This window comes from Protopterus annectens, chromosome 11.part0, assembly GCF_019279795.1.
Source record: "Protopterus annectens isolate FY-2018-M chromosome 11.part0, PAN1.0, whole genome shotgun sequence".
NCBI classification, from domain to species: Eukaryota; Metazoa; Chordata; order Ceratodontiformes; family Protopteridae; genus Protopterus; species Protopterus annectens.
Window position 1 is genome coordinate 760,679,677 of NC_056745.1, and position 16,206 is coordinate 760,695,882.

Consider the following 16,206-nt stretch of genomic DNA (forward strand, 5'->3'; position numbering starts at 1 on the left):
TTTAGAAAAACTCCCACAACTTCCAGCACTTTCAAACCTCCTACAAGTATATCAATTATACCATACCTGGCATATGATCAGGTGGAGGCTCTCTAATTTTTTACAGAAATAACCTAAACTCAAAAGTTATTGCCCAATGAAAGTCCTCCTAAGACTCTTGGTCCTAACTGCATTCTCCTAAAATGTCAGATTCACAAAGGCAAACCACTACTGATCACTACAGCCTGTCTACCACCCCCTGCTTCCCTAAATAAATTCAAATCACTCATCACTAACATCCTTAATAATTGCCCCAAAAATAATAACATAATAATTCTAGGTGACTTCATCTTAATTATCTTAGCCCTCTTTCAACTGACATGGGTATTTTCTTAGGAGATCTAGGTCTCCTTAAACTCATAAAAGAACCAACAAGACCCAACCTCAGGTTCTCCAGACACTCCACATTCAACCTGATTATTACAAACATACCAAATTCCATTGTAAACATAATCATTCTGCCACCATCACAAAGCAACCACTGCTCAATCACCTTTACAGCTGTCAACCATCCTATAAAATTACCAGCAAGATTAAAGGCCTTCAGAAACCAGATTAGCAGATATATAGACAACTTTTCTCATAGCCCACATCTGGAACTAAATACTCTCCTTACATCGTCCTAATACAACAGCTGTAAGCCTAATCAACTTTCTACTCCAGCTGCAAGACAAATTCTTCTTTTAACCAGGGTTCTTTGTTTTAATGTAGGGGTATACAAAACTTATCCCCTGGCTAGTTATATTGATAAGAAGTTAAAGTTTATATGTGGACATTTTCTCCAGATGTTAAAAGATTTTTGGGAATTTCTTACTTGTCTCCCTAAAACTTTATATCAATATAATATAATATAATATAATATAATATAATATAATATAATATTTGCAACTACTGATGCTAATAATCTTTTCTCAGTTGTAACCCACAACATAATACTTATATGCTTTAGGGAGGTTTTAATAGAACTAAAAGAAATTATTAGTAGTAATATTACTATACTATACAATTTTATGGGGTTGGTACTAGACAACAATTCACCAAGACATGGGTGTAGCAACTGGAGTGGCATGCACACCCATTTTTGTTAATCCAAATGTCTTGGTGGGAAAAGAGGTTTGTATTGCAATTTGAATTCAAGTGTTGGGGGAATTACTATGGTATATTTTTGGATGCTATATGCATTTTGTGGATTGATACTATCTTTTATATTAATAGTAGCACAGCTTTTTTTACATTTTGGACATCAGGCTTTTAGGAGAGACTTTGTTTTCTGGATGTTAACATTACAAAAGATTTTATTAACAAAAATTTATGTTCCAATATTTACAAGAAACGGTACTTACGTATTATCGCAACCAGATTTTCGCATGAGAACATTTTGCTTCCTGCTCATTGAATCAGTTTGTGAATGTTGTAAAAAAGTAATATAATGTGTTCTCTTTAGCACTTTAGTTTATTTGGTGCATTGTTATCAATACAAATTGAAAGATGTCCTGTTTTTATGTATGCACTTTGCTGTCAGCATCTCACTTATTGCAAGTTGCATATTGCACTACGAACTGTAATTGCTGACAATTTACCACTACACAGAAAGACCAAACCAGTGAATGAGCACTCCACAACGTTACAGCACTAAGAAAATCAATAATTGGTGTGAAGTATAATACGTATTTATCAGAACATGCCACCATCCCTAAACAAAACAAAACCGGTACTGCGAACTTCTCCTGTGAAAAAAGCCCCCAGAATCGGCTGTCCACATAATCCGGTCTCCGTTTTGAAAACCATTACTTATTACAACTCTCTCATTGAAAGGGCTATTTTCAAAGATGTTTACAAATTGTGAGAAAAACTGTTTACCAAGAGCATGATTCCTGTGTTTGTGTTTTCCTTCTCAGGATTCCTTCCACACACTGAAAAAAATCCTTTTGTCAATAAGAGAGCAGCCATGACAATTTCAGCGTGCGTTTGTAATGCACCCATAACAGAAAGAGACATTTTTAATTTTTTTTTCTTCCTGAAGGTAATCCAAAGTTATTCTTCATCAATAAAGACTTACAATGACACCTTACTATGTTTCCTGCACTCGTTTTGGTTCCACAATACGAATTTCGCAACTGGGAAAATCTGGTTGCGATAATACGTAAGTACCCAAGAAACTAACATATTCAAATTCATGGTTATGTTATACCAGTAGTCAGAAAAGTGCACTTGTAAACAAACAAATGGTCGATATAGCTCAAATGATTTCAGATGATTACATTTTTAAATTGAAGGATATGTTAATAAGAAGGGGATAATTGGTTTGGTTGCTTGAAGAAGTTTCAACAGAAGTTAAAAGAAAAGAGGGAAGAAAAATATTTTACCCATTATTAGAAAAAGGCAAAGGTGAATTAAATAATAAAAGTAAAGTTTAGAAGTTGGTCTTGTAAATTTTGAGAAGTCTATGGTATTAACTTATAATATGGGCAGTCACATAATAAAACAGATTATTTATAACAACTGGGATATCTTAACTAATGAAGAGGCATTGTTTAAAAATTTGGGGACAAACTGAATTTTATCAATAGAAAAAGATAACAACTTGAAACAACATTTAGAAAAAGATTATAGTAAGAAAAGGAGTACTAAAAACCAAAAGGGCACTTTTAAATGCCACATTTATAAACGATATTCCTACATTTAAAAAACAGTGGTTTGAAATTATGAATTTTGGTAAAATATTCCCCAAGAGCTATTTTAACCATGCCACACAAGGTTTGGTAGACACAGGTTCTGCTCCACAAAAATGAAAACAAAATGGTTCGTCTAACGTTTGTGGCACAGAAAATGATAGAATTCTTCTGAAGAAAGTACCTGTTCTGCACTTAAAAAAGTAGTGGAGTGTAACCCCATATAGCAAGCCATCAGGTGTGAATTATGTTAGAATAATCTGACAGATGTTTCTAACTGGGTGATTTAAATATTAAAAACAGTGAAGGTAAGGCTAACGAACAGTTTACTAAACAAAGGAAAGCAGCAGTCAGGTTAAAAATACTTTAATTACAAACATCTAAATAACAGACAATTGTACACACAGCTGGTTATGTCTTTTTGCGGGATTCCGTCAGGTGTGAAACACTGTACAGTCTAACAGTTTAAATAAAGAAATCACATTAAATCATGAGGATTTTTTAAGATGACACAGGAAAGCTATTTATTGAGCTATCACATGACAACAATTGTGAATGATATCACTTAAAAAACAAGCGTAGGTAAATATGAAAAACTAAACTGGCTACAGGAGAAGCTTCTACAACAAGAGAAGAAGTATGTATTTAAAAACTTGCAAAGGAACATATATAATTATCCTATACATTAATGACCATTATTATTTATATATTTTTAATATTATTAAATTTCCTGTTGAGGTCAAGTAAGCATTAAACATAACAGATCAAACAATTCAATATTAAGGAGATGCTGCTGAGCATGGCTGAAGATGGCAGCCTGACGTTTCAACTCCACTCTTGAATTTAAAATTTCATTGTAGTATGAGAAATTATAGAAAGACAGTGGTGGTCAATTTCTTCGAGGCACCTATGATTAAATTATTTTGAAAAAAGCTTCCACAACCACGAGTTATGGAAGAAAACTGGATTATATCCTGCATCAAGCATGTCATCTTAAAATATGGATATATTTAATTTCAATAGACCCTTCTATTTTTCACTACTAAAAACATGCAATGTTTCTTAGAGGTCACTGTAGTGATGGTTCACATTCTTTCACAATTGCAGAATCCATACCATGGCAAGTGTCTCTTTATGCAATCATACAGTACTGTGGACTACTGAAAGAGGGCATTTCATTGTTCATGGATATTACTAAACTTAGCTCACTGTTTCTCAGCTGGGATGCCTTTTGTGTGAAGTTTGCATGTCACTCCTGTGTCCATCAGGGATTGGGATTTCCCTGGATTCATTGGCTTTATTACACACACCAAAACTTGCACGTAAGTAAAGTGGTAGTCTCCAAGCCACTCACTGGCATGTGCGTGTGTGTGTGTGTGTGTGTGTGTGTGTGTGTGTGTGTGTGTGTGTGTGTGTGTGTGTGTGTGTGTCCATGTTTGTTCCACTGTCTAACGACCACTGGTTTTCTGGATAGGCTTGCATGGTTTTCCTGTGACCTTGAACAAGTAAAGTGGAAAACAGAAAATTAAGAAATTAAGTAGTAAATGGCTAGAACAAGGGCATAAGCAATGTATTTACCGCACCAAGGCAGAAAGTTCCCCACTAAGTAAACTCTCAGTTAACTGGCACCCATGGGGATTGGTAGATGCCGGATAACTGTAGTTTCTGGTTACTTTAGAGTTACTATTAAAAAATAGGCCTGACTAATACTGTACCCTATACTATTTGTTTGGTTTGACATGTTCTTAGGGTGGGGAGAGAAGGAATGTATTCCTACCTTCCTTTTTAAAACTCTAAAACTCTAAAAGCATAAGGTATGTTTCGGCGGGGGTGGGGAGAGAAAGTGCAACATGAAAATTGTACTGTATTTCTTCGATTCTTTTTCTGGTTGCTTGAGTTCTGGTTAACTGAGAGTTTATAGTATTATTTATGTGCATTGATGGCTAACAAGTATAACATAACGCATTCTTTGTGAATAACATAATGCTTGCTTCACAGACTGTATTGCCCTAACATCCATTCCACATATTACAATATATCTTCATTTAAACTGTTCTGCGAATTGATGTGTAGCTAATCAACATTTTTGATGTTGACCACTGAGAGCTTATAAAGTATCAAAATGTAATTTATGCATTGTAATTAGTGGTAAGCAACACTGCTGGCAATAAATAAATATTTAACATATATTATGCTGCAAACCAGGTATCCTAGTTTCCTCAATACACAGTGTCAGCAGCTCAACAAGCAGTATACCTACCATCGGCACTAGAAGATCTGAAAGCTGTGGGTTCTGTTCTCACACATGGGGTTGGATTAATTTTTCCAGTACTGACACTGTAGTGCAGAATAAGGGTGCGCTGTCTTTCGGATGTGATATTAAACCAAGGTCCTATCTACTTTAGTGGTGCTAGGTCAAGTGGATCTATAAGATCCTATGACACTATTTGAAAATAGCAGAAGTCCTCCAAGCCCTGTCCTAATTCACCCTAATCAGTGACACCTTGGGCTTCCCATGAAGAGACCACATGCTTAGTGAGACTAACCCAGTCAACAAACCACAAATAAAATATATATGTCTGTGCATGTGTGTGTGTGTGTGAGTGTGTGTGTGTGTGTGTGTGTGTGTATGTGTGTGTGTATATCCCTTCACATAATATACACAATATACACACATGTATGTGTATATACATGTCTATGCAACACTATATTGTTTTTCAGACAGACTATTAAAATAAAGCAAAAATGTGTATTATATATAAAGTGATGAACTAAATGTAAAAATAAGTCATTTTAACATCAGTCATGAATCAAGACAGAGTTTCAAATCTTAATTAAATCCTTTTGCTCAAAACTTCCTTCTCTAATTACATTGTTAATGTTTTTCTTTTAAATGAATTGCTTTTTCTGAAAGCCCTGGTTGTGTAACTGGCAGGCACGTTAATTGGCTGTCACTAAGCAGAGGTAGATGGGGAAGTCGGCCTGGTGTTTATTATATTTTCAGTAGTAACTAAAGCAAACATCTGTAGATGTTTAGGTTTAACAGTAACTCAGATAAGGACAGTATGCTGCCTAAAGCAGTTTAGGGAGGCCAAAGAAGCTTAAAATAAACTACCAAAGCAGCTTAGCAGAAAAATAAGACTAAACAGAAGGAAACAATTCCAAATGGCAAGATAAGATTACCACCTACCATGTTTCTCTTTTGGTACCCAGCTTTTTTGTTAGAAATTTAAATTTTTGTTAAGTGCCAATCAGTAACTTGTGCAATTTTGCATTTGAAAGATATTTTACTATGTTATTTACAATGTAGCTAAATCTGAAAGTTGTAATCAAGCTCTGATGCAAAAAAAAATCCTTGCAGTGAAAGTAGAGAGGCTGGGAGATATAAAAATATCGTTCAGAAAATGTTAAATTTAATCTGTTGTACTTAGCAGCTCAAAAGCAAACAAAAAAAAAAAAAACTACTTTTTTTCTTTTCTTTTTTTTTTTTAGTGCTCTTTGCTTTTTCTACTAAATTTGCTTTTTCTGGGGGGTAGGGACTCCTCTTATTTATATGCCAGTATAGAAATGAAAGATGACCACATTCAGGAACAACCCTTCTGATTCTGAAATAGTCTGTACTCTGGGTAAGATGCTGGGCTTAATCATAACCATTTTGTGAATGCCTTGGAAAAAATTATGCAGCATTCTGGCCTTACTGCAAACAGTATGATGATGTTATATATTTTTTCAATGTTATGTTTACTTTAGACTATGTTCAATGAACATATTAGGTATTTAACGGTAGTGAAAAACAGAAAACAACTTTACCACTTCCTGAATAATGTAAAACATTCACTGGCATGACAAAACATTTCACAAGATTTTATATATACGGGTATAAATACCTTTACCATCCTCTCCAGAACTTTGGAAATCACTGCTCATATCCATCAAATATATCACTAACTTTACAGACTTCAGGCCTCAGCTTAAACTGAAACTAAATGAACAAAACCAGTGCAAATGCTTCTTTTCCAGCCGTATCACTTAAAAAATTCCCCTACAGTAATAATAACAACTGCCTCCTCTATTTAGCTGACACTAGCCTCTGCTTTGGTTTTGGCAGTCACTAATATTAAAAACAAAAAGTTTATACAGGTTCAATACTGTAAATAATACTTGAAAATTATTTTATTATTGAAAATAAATATATTTATGTATATATATATATATATATATATATATATATATGTGTATATGAATTCACTTCAGAATCTTGAATGTCTGAAAACCCGAATGTCATATGGTCGAGTTTTCAGAAGCTTGAAACCCTGAAATTAATCCAAAAAAAAACATTTCTGCAGGGGAGCAAGCCCCCCTGCACCCCGCACACCCCTGCTACTTAAATATATCAGCTCTGAGAACAAACTACAGTGAGGAAAAGGGAAATCTCCCATTCCGCGCTATATGCAGATCTCCGTTCAGAATTTCATGCTTCTGAAAACTTGATCATATGGTCTCGACCATATGACATTCAGGTTTTCAGGTGTTTGGGATTTTGAAGGGAACCCATGTATATATATATATATATATATATATATATATATATATATATATACATATATATATATATATTTATATATTCACTCATATCTTTTATACTTCATCTGCTGTACAGAGCCTTTTCTGATTTTTGTTACTGTGATTGTACTTACGTATTCTGATATAAAACTCATCTGTTTGAATATTCTTGTATAACTGTCCTGGGCTGGGAGTGAAAGTGGTCAGATTTGATGAGTACTCTACCCAAGTAATCAACCTAAAAATGAAAAAATATATGTGCGTATAAAAAACCCTACCAAAGCCCATCTCCATACTCAGACTGCTGTGCAGCAATCAATGCCTAGCCTTCAAAGCATCCTCTGATCCCAAACTGATGTATTTGTTGTGCTTCCACAAAACAAACAGCATGAGAAATAACCATTTAAGCACCTAAATCTCATCTGTGACATATACAGGACAAGCAAGTATGGGTATCAGTCATTACCCCTTCTCTGAAACAGGCTTCCATTCCATATGAATCAAAGTTCACCCATAACCATATTCAAAAGTAACTCGGAGAAATAGATGAGAAATAGCAAATTTACCCCTAGTTTGTTACCTTTGTCCCTAATGGACAGGTACAGCCTGTGATTGCTTGATGTGTAAAAGCCTATATAAATGGCAAATTTGGGGTAAGCTTGGCTAGGCTTAAATGGCTCTTTGGCAGATAATCACCTGTGAACTTAAATAAATAAATATATATATATATATATATATATATATATATATATATATATATATATATATTTATAGTGCTCTTATTAATCAAAACTCCCAAACATCAACATTTGTTTTGCTGACACACTTTGAGCGACAAAACAGATGGCTGACAGGTTGGCAAGATTGAGAATTGTGTGAGCTTGGAGTTAGTATCTGTAATTAGCATGGGGTGAGTGGTGGGTTCAGGGGGCTTGCATCTCTGCAAAAAACAGTATTTTATTTTTGCATGGTCTGAGATTGTGCTCAGATCATGCTTTTTAGGATGTCTTTTTTTTTACCTTTTTATTTGTTGATAGTTTAGTATCGAGCTACTGAAGTTTAGATTAATTTGCGTACATATAAAGCAAAGAAAACACAGCATTTACCTTCTCACTTTTCTCCGAGGTTAACCATCATAGTTAGAAGGCAGTTTTCTGTGATGACATTTTGAGCATTGATCAGCATTACATAGACAAACAGTAGACTCCTGGAGAGAGATCTCTCTCTCTATAGTTGCTGTGCTGTATTTTTCTTACTTCATTCCTATTCTTCAGCTCTGTATAATCTCAAAGCTGGTGTGTGTGCATGTGTACATATACACATATATATATATATATATAGTCTATATTATATTATCACACGCTTACAAAAGCAAACAATAATTAATCGACCCCATGTAAGCGAAAGCTTACAATGTCAAAACCTCAAAATCATCATCTTCTCTCAGCTGTTCCCATTAGGGGTCACCACAGCGGATCATCTGTTTCCATTTCTTCCTATCCTCTGCATCTTGCTCTGTCACACCAACCACCTGCATGTCCTCTCTCACCACATCCATAAACCTTATCTTAGGCCTTCCTCTTTTCCTCTTACCTGGTAGCTTCATCCTTAGCATCTTTTTACAAATATACTTAGCATCCCTCCTCAGCACATGTCCAAACCAACGTAATCTTGCCTCTCTGGCTTTGTCTCCAAACCTTCCAACCAGGGCTGACCCTCTAATATACTTATTCCTAATTTTGTCCACCCTCGTCACACCCAGTGCAAATCTTAACATTTTTAACTCTGCCACATCCATCTCAAACTCCTGCCTTTTTGTCAATGCCACTGTCTCCAGCCCATATAACATAACTGGTCTCACTACCCTCTTGTAGACCTTCCCTTTCACTCTTACTGGTACTCATCTGTCACAAATCACTCCTGATACTCTTCTCCACCCACTCCATCCTGCCTGTACTCTCTTCTTCACCTCTCTTCCACACTCACCATTACTCTGAACTATTGATCCCAAGTATTTAAACTCATCCACCTTTGCCACCTGTACTCCTTGCATCCTCACCATTCCTCTATCCTCCCTCTCATTCACACACATATATTCTGTCTTAGTCCTGCTGACCTTCATTCCTCTTCTCTCTAGAGCATATCTCCATCTCTCCAGGGTCTCCTCCACCTGTTCCCTACTCTCACTACAGATCACAATGTCATCTACAAACATCATAGTCCACGGGGACTCCTGTCTGATCTCATCTGTCAACCTGTCCATCACCATTGCAAATAAGAAAGGGCTCAGAGCTGATCCTTGATGTAACCCCACCTCCACCTTAAACGCATCTGTTACTCCCACTGCAGACCTCACCGTTGTCACACTACCCTCGTACATATCCTGTACCACTCTTACATACTTCTCTGACACTCCCGACTTCCTCATACAATAAAACAACTCCTCTCTAGGCACCCTGTCATATGCTTTCTCTAAGTCTACAAAAACACAGTGCAACTCCTTCTGACCTTCTCTGTATTCTCCATCAACACTCTCAGAGCAAACATCGTCAGGCATGAAACTATACTGCTGATCACTAATCATCACGTCCCTTCTTAACCTAGCTATCATTACTCTTTCCCATAACTTCATGCTGTGACTGATCAATTTAATCCCTCTGTAGTTACCACAGCACTGCACATCACCCTTATTCTTAAAAATCGGTACCAAAACACGTTTTCTCCATTCCTCAGGCATCCTCTCATTTTTCAAGATTTCATTAAACAATCTGGTTAAAAACTCCACTGCCATTTCACCTAAACACCTCCATGCTTCCACAGGTATGTCATCTGGACCAACAACCTTTCCATTCTTCATCCTCTTCATAGCTATCCTTACTTCCTCCTTGATAATCCATTGTACTTCATGATTCACTATCCCCACATTATCCAACCTTCTCTCCCTCTCATTCTCTTCATTCATCAACCCCTCAAAGTACTCTTTCCATCTCCTCAACACACTCTCTTCGCTTATGAGTATGTTTCCCTCATTACCCTTTATCACCTTTACCTGCTGCACATCTTTCCTAGCTCGGTCCCTCTGTCTAGCCAATCGGTACAGGTCATTTTCTCCCTCCTTAGTGTCCAACATTTCATACAACTCTTCATATGCCTTATCCTTAGCCTTCGCCACCTCTCTCTTTGCCATGCACCTCATCTCCTTATACTCCTGTCTACTTTCTTCATCTGTCTGACAATCCCACTTCTTCTTTGCCAATCTCTTTCTCTGTATACTCTCCTGTACTTCCTCATTCCACCACCATGTCTTCTTGTCATCCTTCCTCTGTTCAGATGTCATACCAAGCACCTTTCTAGCAGTCTCCCTTACTATCTCTGCTGAAGTTACCCAGCTATTTGGTAACTCTTTACTGCCACCCAGTGCCTGTCTTAACTCATTCCTGAACTCCTCCTCACAATTAGCCTTTTTCAATTTCCACCATTTGATCCTTGGTGCTGCCCTCAAACTCCTCCTCCTCTTCTTGATCACCAACATCACCCTACAAACCACCATCCTATGCTGCCTAACTACACTTTCCCTGGTCACCACTTTACAGTCTCCAATCTCCTTCAAACTGGCCCTCCTACATAAGATATAATCCACCTGTGTGCATCTTCCTCCACTCTTGTACATCACCCTATGCTCTTCTCTCTTGTTAAAATACATATTCACCACAGCCATGTCCATCCTTTTCGCAAAATCCACTACCATCTGACCTTCTGCATTCCTTTGTTTAACACCATACCTATCCATTACTTCCTCATCCCCTCTATTCCCTTCACCAACATGCCCATTGAAATCTGCTCCAATCACCACTCTCTCACCCTTGGGTACAGTTATCACCACTTCATCCAACTCACTCCAAAATTTTTCTTTCTCATCCATCGCACACCCAACTTGTGGAGCATATGCACTAACAACATTTATCATTACACTATCAATTTCCAGCTTCATAAACATCACTCTATCCAACACTCTTTTCACCTCCAAAACACTCTTAGCATACTGTTCCTTCAGGATAACTCCTATGCCATTTATCCTCCCATCCACACCATGAAAAACAATTTGAACCCACCTCTGATACACCTAGCTTTACTCCCCTTCCATCTGGTCTCTTGCACACACAATATACCAACCTTCCTTCTGTCCATCATATCAGCTAGCTCTCTCCCTATACCAGTCATACTGCCAACATTCAAATTTTCGACCCTCACTACCACAGTCCTAGCCTTTCTCCTCTCTTCCTGCCTTCGGCCATGCCTTCCACCTCTTCTACTCCTTCGGCCAACAGTAGCCCAATTTCTGCCAGTACCCTGTTGGCTAATAGTACTGGTGGCAGTCATTCACCCGGGCATCGACTGATCTGGTATGGAAATATTTAATGGTATCTGCATGAATTATTTGGTGAAGTTTTACACAGGATGCCCTTCCTGACGCAACCCTCCCCATTTATCTGGGCTTGGGACCGGCACAAAGAAATACTTCAGAATCGCTGTTCCAAAATAAAAATAAAAAATAAAAAACTTTAAAGCATTACATAATGTGGGGGGCTTTGCACCCAACCCCCCCCTACTTAAATATACCAACTCCGTGATCGCACTATAGTGCCAAAAACAGCAAAGTAACGAAAGCAGCCAAACAAATTCTTTCCCTGGGAAAGAATTCTCTGAAAAGTCGCTTCGCTATTTTGCATTTTCATTCTTTTAGGTTCAAGCGGTAGTGGTGCTGCGGTAGCGTTGTCGCCTCACAGTAAGACGCTGTCTGGTTCGATTCTCAGCTAGAGCGTCTTCTGTGTGGAGACATGCGTGAATGGGCGTACCTTCGTTGAAGGTTGAGCATCAGGCCTGGCAAGCCGGTACGTAAAAATCAACTGCCAATCATTAGCGGACCGGAGTTCCGCTGTGGCGACCCCTAACCGGGAAAAGCCGAAAGACACAAACAATTCTTTTAGGTTCAAGACACATTCGACAAAATGCATCTCCGATAACACAATAGGAACCCTATAAATATATATATATATATATATATATATATATATATATATATATACAGACACACACACACACACACACACACACACACACACACACACACACACACACACACACAAAATGCATATATATAAGTGTACCACATATTAGCAAAAACACCCAGTGTTGACTGGTGAAATATCCATCACATATGCATATGTTCAAAAGCACATAAGTTGACACATCAATATGCATGCACAGAAAAACAGCCTCAGTGTATGCAACTTCTAACTTAAAAAAAAGTACAGCATCATTTTATGTAGGGGGCAAGTTCACTCTACGCCATCCCCATGATGGGTCCTACATCCCCACACCCCATGCTAATTATATATATTACCTCCAAAATTGCACAATCCCTGGGGAAAGAAAATATTCTCCACCTGGGGACTGTCAATCTTGCACACCTGTCGATTAATTGCCTAGCACAAAGGCAGGACAAGGGCCTAAAACTAGGGATAATTTTTAATTGTTGCTCTTAATAATGTAGAAAGTTGACAGAATAGATTTTGCATAAGGACACATTTTCTGAAGGGAATAAAGTCTGAAATTCAAATGTCTCTCAATATTTTCTGATTTCAATCCCCAATGATTTGACAAAGATTGGCCAGAAAAACAAAATCTTATGAGGAGCATACTGAAAATATGAGGCAAAAATCTGGACATTTTGTGAATGTCTGAACAGTTTAGAGGCATGTCATACACCCAAAATGATATATACATACAGGAAAACATCATAATTAGTCGAATATTGGTTACGTCAAATGTTTTTAATGCCAGCACAAGCTATCAAACACTCAGATGATTGCAGTGTGTTGGCATTACTTTGTACAAAATCAGGACCCCTTCTTTCTCTATAGTAATGGGTGCTAATCCTAAAGCTGCCCCTTCCCTAACCCCAACCCTACACCTTGGTGTCATTAAAACCTTCCTGTAACACTGCCACTATTCAGACAAATTTGTGGCTAGTGTTACTGGGGGGTTTAGTTTAATATCAGCAGAGGAAATAGTTTTCCTCTCTTGATATTATTGTGTTTCTTAGCTCACTAAGCTATAGGCCTTTTTTCAGGAAAGAAATATAGTGTCAGTCAAAAAAATGTGTTTCTATGAAATGAAAAATTGATCATCCACTAAAATGGATTCTGCACTTCTAAATACATTCTGTCCTGTCATCTTTATCTATATATCTCCAAAATGCCATTGTTATGAACGCAATACCTTCAGTACATAGTAACGCTGAGAGGTATCTTAGAGTAAAAAGAATAAGTTTGATTTTTTTTTTGGGGGGGGGGTTAAGAAAAACGTGTTTGTCATTTAGCCTGGCTTCAATGGATGACAAGGATTCTTGCTTAATTTGTTGCAGGTTGTTAAGGTTTTGGGTGCTACATATGAGGGTGGAGTCTTTGGAGTACTGAATTATTGTAGCTGATTTGGAGGCATCTTGGAGATTATTAATGAAGATGTTAAAAATAATGTGACCAATAATGGACCCGTGAGAGACACTTGTGGAGACTGGGAGGAAAGGGGATATGTCTTTGTGCCTATTTATGGACTGTGATCTGTTAGCAAGATAGATGTTAAGCAATATGGTAGAGGTTTTATGAAATCCTAGAGTTAAGAGTGTTTGTAGGAGGATGGGGTATGAGACTGTGTTGAAGGTTGTGGAAAGGTCCAGAAAGAGGGCAGATGCTCATTCCTATGGGCATTTACAGTATTAGTGAAGTGTAGGAGGGATATTGTAGTGCATTGATGGGGCAGAAGCCATGATGGGATGGGGAGAGGAGATTATTTTGGTGAGGTGTTTTGAGAGCTGTGATTGAATGCATTTTACATTAATTTTAGATAAGGGGGACATGATAATAATAGGGAAGTAGTACTAAGCTCTGTGTTATTTCCTCCTTTATGTAGTGGTAGGATATAACTATTTTCTGTAGTGTTGGAATGTATGCTTCCATCACAAAGCAGTTTATTAGTATGGAAATGGGATTGTCTATAGCCTTGGCAACCATATTTAGGTATTAGATGGGGAGACTGTCGGGTGCTAGGGTGGTGGGTTTTAGTTTTAAGAGAGGTTTTTTAATTTAATGAAGTGGGAACTGGTTGCAATGTGAAGGGGGCAGAGTGAAAGAAGTTGCTGTGAATGGTGGAACTGGTGGGACGGGTTTGGTGTTTGGTGTTTGATTAGGGATGTGACTGGTTTTATGAAGTATGTGTTAAAGAGAGCAGCAGTGATTTCTGTGTTTGCTGTGTTGTTGGGCACTGTGCATTTGGGCAGGATTGCATGACCTGGTTTGTGGATTTTGTCAAGAGTTGACCAGAATGCCTTTGGATTTTGAAGGCTTTTGCATTACAGGTTAGTATAGTATTTTTTTATCTATTTTTATTTGGATTGCTGAAATATTCGTAGGTTGTTTTGTGTTTTATTTTTGATCCAGGAGTTTCAGGCTATGTGTCTGAGTTTCATTAGATGTTCTGTGGTACTAGTTAGCCATGGGGCTGGCATGGCTTTTACCTGTTTTGTTCTGTGGAGGGCTAAACTGTTTAGAATGTTAATTAAGGTTCTGGAGAATTCTGTAACAGCATCATCTAAGGAGAAGATCCTTTAGATGTTGCCAGTTTCACAGTTGTAGTTTCTGGAGAAATGTTTCTTTTTGGAAGTGGGAGAGATTGCAAACTTCATTAAGGTACTGTTCATGCTAGTTGCACTGTTGAGGGTGACTGTTATGCCACCGGTCACCCACAGGTAGCTGGTACAACTGGTGGAGGAGCATCAGCTTCCTGGAAAGACTCCTCTTGTGACTTGCAAAGTCGCATCCATGCCAAGCCACTGGCAGCACCATCACAGCCATGACCTAGTGGTGAGATAGCCAAAGGTAGTTTGTGAACTTCCACTGTGTAGGACATTGACAGGGCAGTATAGGGGACTCTAGCCACCCTATCAACCATTCCGGTGTTCCCCTCCCTATTGTGTCCTTGCCTTCCTGTATTTGTTGTCTAATCCTCCACATCACCATTGTCTTCACTGCTTTGTCTGCTGTCAATAACTCAGCTGTCATCTCCCTTACTCAATGTGTGAGCATCCCCTTTGTCAGTCTTGTCTGTGTCATGTGTTTGTATGTCTGGCCCTGCTACCTCCCTCTCACTTATGCCAAAGGTACCTCACTAGTTACAATTTTAAATTTAGAGAAGTTACCAACAACTTTCACAACTTGCGATTTGTTAGATAGACAGTTTGTAAACCAGCAGACAATCCCTACATTTTCTGCAAAGTAGTCAACAATGTAGGGTTTTATATTAAGTTTGTCTAATTTTTCAATAATACCATCATGGGGGAATGTAGTTAAAGGCCTTGGCCAGGTTAAGATAAATAGCATGCATGGAGTGATCACTCTTCATAGGCTTGGCAAACTTTTCAAAGAAGCTTGCAAGTTTCAAGACCCAAGACCTGCCCTTCCCAAAATCAGACTCACTGCGGTCTAAATAAGTTAAGCTGCCTATATCTGCATAAATAAGTTCTGCTATGATACATTTCATGGCTTTGCATGCAAAGACAGTGAGGCTGATAGGCCTATTGTTATCTAGGTCTGTATAAGGACTGCCATTGTGTAGGGGAGTCACAGTGGCTGTTCTCCAGGCATTTAGGAACAAACTCTGTAGAAGACAGAAGTTTAACAGTTTCGGTAGAGGCTCAGAAGACAGCACACTGGACAATAATGAGAATGCAGCTTAGTACATTGTCTAGATTAATGGAAGCATTACTTTTATTCCTTTTACAGGGTTTCTAAGACTTGTACCAAAGTGATTTCAGGGGAAACTAAATCTTCAGGGATAGCAGAGGCAACAATGTGGGCAGGTGGAGTAAAGTCAG

At 37.9% G+C, this 16,206-nt stretch overlaps 1 protein-coding gene across 1 annotated transcript in view; it reads right to left on the bottom strand.

Annotated features, from left to right (window-relative positions):
• TMTC1 (transmembrane O-mannosyltransferase targeting cadherins 1) overlaps positions 1 to 16,206 on the bottom strand; it is a 2,511,834-nt gene that overhangs the window by 882,093 nt on the left and 1,613,535 nt on the right. The window lies entirely within an intron of this gene.